This window comes from Strix uralensis, chromosome 11, assembly GCF_047716275.1.
Source record: "Strix uralensis isolate ZFMK-TIS-50842 chromosome 11, bStrUra1, whole genome shotgun sequence".
NCBI classification, from domain to species: domain Eukaryota; kingdom Metazoa; phylum Chordata; class Aves; order Strigiformes; family Strigidae; genus Strix; species Strix uralensis.
In genome coordinates, this window is record NC_133982.1 from 6448464 (window position 1) to 6457047 (window position 8584).

At 42.1% G+C, this 8584-nt stretch overlaps 1 protein-coding gene across 1 annotated transcript in view; it reads right to left on the minus strand.

Moving 5' to 3' along the window:
- USP3 (ubiquitin specific peptidase 3) overlaps positions 1-8584 on the minus strand; it is a 102662-nt gene that overhangs the window by 59510 nt on the left and 34568 nt on the right. The gene's annotated exons all lie outside the window — the stretch shown is intronic.

Here is an 8584-nt window from a genome sequence, read left to right on the forward strand (position 1 = left end):
GGTCATGTGCAGCACTCCTCCCAAAATTTTCGTATTATTTTCTGGAAATTCTGCAAAGAATCTGGTATCCTACTGAGGTGTGCTGGAGAGGGGGAAAGGGCAGCCTGGAGAATGCACTGATGCAGGAAATGGGAAGCAGAAAGGTGGGCACATGGCACCCCTGCCCTTGAGTTGCCAACAGTTGGCGTTGTAATGACTGGCTCAATCTCGTTAAAGGACCTCTTGTTGAATTACTGGCAGAGAAGCAGGGAAGCACTCTACTGTGCAGAGCACTGATTCCCTGGCCACATCTTCAAAACCCAGGATCCTCACCAGGCTGGCTGCCCTATTAGGGATGGGCTGCATTTGGTTTAAGCCGACCAGTTCTGTCCTCAGTGTTCCCCATCTACATCTAGGCCTTCAGCAAATCTTGCATCTTCCTGTTTTCTTTGGCAAACCCTAAAAAGGCAAACACTACAACATTGCAGGGATGTAGCACAATATTGAAACACAGATTTCAATAGTAATGACTCAGGCTTAATGGCCTGTCTGCAGAGTTCATTTTCCTCCTGCCAGCAACCTCCACCCCTACAGTTCACAGCTCCTAGAAGGTTGAATGGGTTTAGGAACTAACCGTGTATTCAAAAAGGAATACTTTAACTACAAAAGATTAGAGAGGCTATTATAATTATTTCCTATTTTCAAGCAAAAAACAATCCCAAATATTGTTTACTGAAAATAGACAGCCAGCAGTTTTCCACAATCTTTGGGAATTTTCCACAGCCCCACTGCAGAATGCTGCTGTCCTAGGGAACCAGCATCAGTCACTCCCCAGAGTGGGCTCTGAGAACCCACTCGCATACAAGGTAATCCTCATGTCCAAAAAGTTATGTAGAATAAACCATGCCCTCGCAGAGCACACAGCAACCATGGCCAGTCCCTACGCCTACAGTTCATTATAAAGTAGCATATCTGCCTCATCCCTGTGACCGAGAACCTCTGGTAAATCATATTATCTCTCAGCACCAGAAAGGTTAATGTTTAGCTCTGTATATACTCAGTTTCTCATTCATTGCATATATTCCCCACATGCAACTAAGCAGGTACTTGGCAGGTCTTTTTCTCAGAAACCAAATGTAATGCCTTGAAATTAACTGCCAACATATTTGGACTTTTGACTCACATGCATGCCAAGATTAGAAATATTTCTAACTGGTTATAGTCACAGCCACTGTAAATACAGCATTCAGTCTGCTTCTTTTATGGGTGCTGCTTAACCTATTCTAAGCACCACAGTTTAGTCTACTGTCTAAATGCAAGTTGATTCTCCCAACAGCTGGGACCTATGGCCAAGCTGCTTTGCAGTGATGTTTTACCGTAATAGGTTAAATTCAACCCAGACATCCAAGGGAAATGAATCCTGAAAACATGCTCTGAATAAACCAACATATGCACTCAGGGAGAGTTTTAGTTCTGTGCCTGATGTGATCTTACATGCTCCTGTAGATCTGTTTGAGAGCTGACTTCAGGGCAGACAGGCTCTAAATCTGATTACCAGTTTGAACAGAAAAAAAGGTTGGGGAAATTGATTTGAATTTGTGCCTGGCCTTCTCAGGCCAGGAAATCCTGGAGTGCTGCTCTGCTCAGTCTGCCAGTTCCCAGCCCATCTAGCATACAGTTCGGAACACCCAAGAACCCTTGAATTTGACTTCACTGGGCTATTCCGCCATAGCAGAAATTTCTTCCATAAGGGCATAATATTTTGGGGGGGGCAAATGGAAAATGACTAACACAAGGAATTTCAGAGAGGTAGAATATAATTTAGAGGGCAGGGCACTGGATTTATGAATTCCTGCTCTAACTCTGGGGCTTGTAATGACCAGTGATCAATATTTTGGTTTTGTGCATCATCCCCAGTATGAAGGATTTTTTAAAAAGTAGTTCTTACCTTCCAAACTTGCTGATGTAATGGGAATGAGGCAAGAACAAAATGAAAACACAGAAGAAAAAAATCTACCACTATGCATTGTGCCTCAGGAGGTACATTCAATGCCTTTGCCAGGAAAGAAAAGGTTATCTACTGTCCCCACAGTTTATCTGATAATGCAGGGTTCACTTCAAAGCCTGATCTCTGTCATTAAGGAGTTAATATGCATTTATCTTTAATAGCTAGCTACCTAGTTATGATTTTATATCCTGATGTATCCCTTCAAAAAATTAAATGGATATGTCCATCTCCTCCTAGTTCTTTTATTACATATTTATTACATATTCTTATTCTGAGACATCCAAAATATTATTAATAAGTTGGGTTTTTTAAGGGCTCCCTCTCATATACATATTTTCTGGGATCTCTTTGTCCTCATCTAGTGACTCCCGAGGTGCAAGTCCTAGTTCTACAGCCAAGAAGACTAAATACTAATTTCCAGAGATGAAATTACAGCTATCCCCAGTTCCCACTTTTCAAAAGCCTTTTGAAGAATCATCTGATGCCAGCAAGACCTAAGTTTTGGAACAGAGCAAAGCATCTGCTGTTTCTGCAGGCTAACGGTTTGTCACTGGAAAACAAGTGCAAGATTCAAAACTAATTTTTGGGACTTCCACTAAAATTCCTTTTAGTACCCACTGGAGTGCTTATGGGTTTCATTTTTAAGTAGAAGTCACACTGAACTGCATACAAACATATGCATGCCTGTGCAACACTGAGCCATGGGATTCAAGCCACAAAAGTGCAACGGTAGAAGCTACGGCACTTAAGCTTAGAAGGCAGAAAACAGACCAATGATCTAATCAGAGTAAGCTGTGGATTTCCAAGAGAGCTATCCGTTGGCTGCTCCCATGTCTTCAGCTCCTTCCTGCCTGGCTGGTTGTGCTTCACCAACCAAGACCAGAATTCAGCTCCTGAAGTCAAGATATGTAGATCCAGGGCCTTGAGTTAGTCTCTCCTTAATTTAACAGACCAGAAGCCCCTCCAGCTCTCTTAGATACGCTCCTATGACCAAACATAAGTGAGGTTCAGGCCTTCACACTAGGAAGGAAGGCAGAACTGGGATGGCCATACATGACAATTGACAGCATGCAGTCCACCATTTCCATCCATTATTGCATCTACCAATTCTGCTGCTCTCCCTTCTTCCCTCACTCTTTGGTAACCCTCAGCATATTAATTTGTACATCTAAACTGCTCATTAAACAGTAACAAGTGATTCAGCAGCTATCTGCGTTTTCATAAAAAAGAACTTGGCTATCATGAATTGCTTCTGCCCGTCTTGAATCACCTGTAGGAAGCACTTGTAACCAGCCCTGTGACTGGAGCCAACTGCTGCAGGATAGTCCTATGGTTTTCATCTTGCCTGTGCACGATGTTGCCAGAAGGCATTCCTAGCACTAAGGTTTGGCTGTGAAAGGCAGACAGGCAATACCTAGTAGGATTAACTATTCTCAGCTTCATCTATTTGTCAAACAACTCACTGAAAGTATGTGATCTTTCAGTAGGGTAAATATAAGCAAAGATAGCCAACAATTTCCTGCACTGCACAGCAGTTCTGAGAGACTGAAAGGCCTGAAGGAAGATCATGTCAAGGAAACAAGGAACTTACCTGAGATAAAAATACCATTCATAAAATCCCATAACCTGGAATTGGCCAGTTGAACAACAGAGTGACCTTTCTGGGAGAGCTAGTATCAAAAAGTAGACAACAAATATTGAAGCTCTGAACAAACTGTTTTATCTACACAACTCGAGACTCCGAGAGGATGGACTTAATGGCAGTGTGCACTAACATTTCAAATATAGACATCAAGGTTTATATTCCAGCACAGCTCAAACTTGAAAATAGGATTCAGTTTGAAGACTTCTGTCTTGGGTCACTGATGCAAACTGCCCAACACCCAAGACTCCTCAAGCATTGTTAGGGTTTCTGAGACAACTAGACTACATCTGTCTGTCAATGCTGTGACTATGGTCTCTAAAACTCCTCAGACAGTCCTGGGGTTAGACCTTTGGCTTACACACAGAAGATTACCAGTAAATCAGCATGGGTTTGTATCTTTTGTGCCACAGCAGGCTGCAACGGAACCTTGCACCCACCGAGTCTCACTGGGCCTCATCGCCAGCAGTCACCCCAACACCCACCAGCCTCACAAACCTGGGGGGTGGACGGGTGACACCCCACTAGACGGCACTATGGCCCAGACTGATTTTAGTTATTGTAGACGTTAATTTCTTGGTTTGGATCCAACTGACCTTGTTTGCTTTCTGTTTACAGTATGCATGGTGTTCCATAAAGAGTCTATTTGTTATGGCCACTTATCCATATGTTTGCTAAAACGTTTTTTAAAAAAAAATACCCATGCAGTATCAGCATCTCCCCTGACCTTTGACACTGCTCACATCAAAGCCTTCTTTTCCACTTTATTTCAGCTTCATCTTTGCAGCTAAACACACCAGGAAGAGGGAGTGAGGGTGGTCAGTCAAATCATCACAAAACTTGCAAGTGAAAACTCCAAATGTACTCTCTTATGAGAAGGCCTCCTCTCATCCATTTAATGGGCAGGGAGTATCAAATATTTAGTGCTACTTGTGCATATTGACTGATCAGCATCTGGGCTAATCAGCTTGCAGTCTAAGATAAACAAAAAACATTCCCGTTAACTTTTCAGAGAGCTCTCATAGGCACTAAAAGCTAACTCTCATATACCTGCTCATCAACTCATGTGTTGACACTCCCTGAAGAACATCTGAAAGCCCACATTCCCAATCTGATTTCCTGCTAGAATAGATGACTCTTCATTTGATTTCTGCATAACTGGGATGATATGACCCTCTCCCATGCTCTAGCATGGGAAGCACTTAAGGAATTAATTTGCAAAAAAAATCCACAGGATATAACAAGGTATATACAGTAATGCCCGTACAACATCTATTCCATGGGAAAAACACAACAGGGCAAAGCACAGTGAAGACAGGAGAGAAACAAAAGAAATTTTGTCTGAGCATATGTTGAATGATGCTGTCAAAACTGCGCAAGCAAAGCCAAACCAGTCATAAAGATACAGGGAGTATTTCTAATTCCTTGCAATCTGGAATTGCTGGAAGTGTATCGGCTTCATTTCCTTTTTCCAAAATTATTGAGTCCACCATTGTCAAACGTGTCTGTTTGACAATGGCAGAGTTTGATTTGGTAAATAGATTTGGCAATTTGCATGTCAGAAATATGGCTATTCGTGGCAGCCTTGAATCTCAACTGCAGAGCTAATTTAACTTTTTCCATACAGTTTGGAAAAAAGGCTATTCTGACTCATTTATAATATGAACAGCTTTCATAAAAAAAACTACACAATCTATTTTGTATATTGTGTAGTCATTAAAGGTATATTGACTTATTGTAAATGGTGACAGCATCACTTGTTATTTTAAATTTCTTTTTCCTGTGTCTTGTTCTCATACCTACTGTGATCATAGTAAAGGGCATTGCCATGATGAAGTAATTCTTGAAATAACAAATACAAACAGAGTATTTATTAATCCAAAAATGAAGGACAAATTAGAAAACATGAGCCAACAGGAAGTAGTTTCCCAATACGAGAGCCAAGTGTCATTGTTGCGCCTGTCAATCCGCACTTGGAGTTTGGAGTTTGTTCTGCGTGTGGTGTGCTATGGGCTGGACAAAATGAATACATGGGGATGGGCAGATTTTGAGGAGAGAAGCAGTGGGGACCCAAGAGGTCAGATTAGCAGAGCTCAAAGGTAAGTGAGATAGAGCAGGATTTCCTCTGCCGATAAACCACAGAACATGTGCCGGCCAACTAAGTGTGCGTAGCCATTTTCAAGACAAGGATATTTACACATGAAGATGTTTACCCACGTCCATCTACTTGCAACCTCTGTGTCCACTGCAACTGCTACCATGCTGAAAACACAAACATGAGAAAGGAGCTGCTCTTTTTAGCGTACTTAAGCCTAAACACTGCAGAAAGCAGCAGTAACAATCTTGGCTGATGGTCATAGCAGTCTCAGTGTACTACATTCAATAGAGCTCAGGTATGTATCTCCTGAAGGACAGCACATGTTCAGCTGTATCATGAAAAACAACAAAAGAGTAAAATTTCAAACTAAATTAGTATTTTGCTAATCTAAGTTGCTCCAGAGGATGGTCTGCAGTGAGATGACTTCATATAACCTGAAGCATAGGAGAAATACATAGCTCTTGAACAGATGTAACAGAGGGCTGACTTGGTTATGGCACTGCCCAGGTCTAATCATAAGCATCTTCACAACAACTGTGTTCTCTGATATTCCTTACCTAATAGCCATTTACCCTATCATTGTCTGATTTCTACAGCACTATTCTCTGAGAAGCAACGTCCCGCCTTTGTTCTGTTCCCAATTCTACACCCAGAGACTGAGTGGAAAAACTGGTACTGAAGAATATGACTGAAAATAACTGTGCTGGTAACATTGCATCTTCTGCCATTCCCTCAAGGGAAGGAACTACCTGGTTTTAAAGCAGTTCTGTTCATACACTGTGAGACTGAGGTAGTGTTTAATACTTCATTGTGTTTGTCATGCTGAGGTGCCATAGAAGCCAAAGTTTCCGCGTAATTTGGAGAAAATCAGCCTGTAGTGCAAACTCCTGGTTAGCTAGATCACAGTTGGATGGTGAAAATATTTTGGTACCATTACTACAGGGAACTCTTGTAGCATAAGCCAGCCAAGCTCCATCTTCTCAGCTGAGAACAGCAGAACTGAAAGTTTTGCAATGAATTGCTCTAGAGAAAAACAAGGTAGAAAAACTAAGGAACAGAAATAACGGAGCTGCTAAGCAAATATATATTCAGGCCAGATAGCACTCTGCACTTGATCCCGCTTTTAGAAAGGATTCACGATCCTTAATTGCACCAGGTGGGGAGTGCTGCCTGCTAACTGGGGCATGGCCTCAAACTCTGGGGACAGTAAGCTCAATTCTTCTCCAACACTGGGACATCTCCACCTATCATTCATCCTTTGCATTCATTTGCCCCAGCTTTAAAATGGGAAAACACAACTAGGAAGAAACAGGATATGGAATCATCTTACATTACAGTACAACTGCACTTCTGTGCTTCCATTCAACAGGGAATCTCGTAGCAATTCTGAGTCTCCTCTGAAGCCCATGGTCCTGCTGGGTGGTTGTGTTTTGGGTTTTTTTTTCCATTATCCACATCATCTTTCATCCTCCCTGCTCTTAGCTCTACTTATTGCATACTGCATTGTAAACATTTATTTTAATATGGCAAACACCCACATTCATGGAAGATGTTTTTCAGCATAATGAGTTGCCTTAAACTTGCACTGTGCACTTTCCAGGATGACTATCACATTAGTCTATATGTTACTACTGCCTTAACAAACACCACTAAAGTTAGGAGACAGTACAAGTTGAAGATTGACAAACCCACACCAGAAAATTTCAACCTGACCTTTCACACTGGGGATCCAAACCTACTGCTTCTCATGAGCCCCATCAATCTATGAAAAGCCTGCTCTGTCTCCACCTCAGACTGATGCTGAGATGCAAATCAACTGCTAGCAACCTAAAATTTCTTACAGATAGAATAAAATGGCAAGCCTGTGTGGTTTGTGCAGAATACAGGCAGGTAACTGTGTCAGGGAGGGTTTTTTTCTTTTTCTGTGGCTTGTATTTTGCAAGCAAAGAGCTTTCTATCTAGCTAGCCTTGAAAGCACAAGCACTGCCTCGAATTCCTCCCGAGGACGTGAAGCCAAACTACAGCAGAAACTGGGGAAGGAGAGGTGTAGATTGTGAAAATGCAAAAAAGAGCTGAGGGAGATTCTAGGAATCAGAACGTACTTCAGCATGGTGATTTTTTTCAAGAACACTAGCAGAAAAGAGGAAGGAAGGAGATAAGAAAACACAGTTTGGCAGATAGCTCAGTCCACACCCTCCTACACAACAGGGTCTTTTTGCAGAGGAGATAATTTTCAAGGGTAATTGATACCAGCCTTAGCAGCTTATCAGACACGTTGCCACTTACGTGAAGGCTGATGACAAAGCAACTACTTCTACAGAAACCTACAAAATGGTATTTCCAAACTGCCAGTAGGTTAGAGAAGGTCCTGCATGCAGCAACAACTGTGTGCCGATAGTCCACATGCTTCAACGCACTCAGCTTGCCCCTCTGTACAAACATGGTAGACAGTGTCCCTCTTTTTTGGACAACCGCACTTAAAAAGCCATGTTAAAAACATTTTCACTATAGCTCACACCCTCTCCCTCTAGATTACATCTGGCTGAACCAAAACAAGCAGAATTACAATCTAGGTTTACAAAATACTAAGCAGAGTATCAGAGTCAGCTCAACAACAGCTGCTTTCTAAAAGGCTACAAGACATTAGTTAGTTGCTGCTGCTCTCTGCAGCCTGCCTCTGCCTAGCTTGGGAGGCTAGGGCTACAGGTGAACAGCAGCAATAGGCCAGAATCATGCTCTACAGCAGGTTTCTACCTGAGATCTAGGCAGAAGTGAGCCATGCTCCAGTCAATTTTCCCTTCCCTTTACCAGCTTCGTAAATGATGGTAGCAAGTCTAATAACATTGAGCAATTAAAC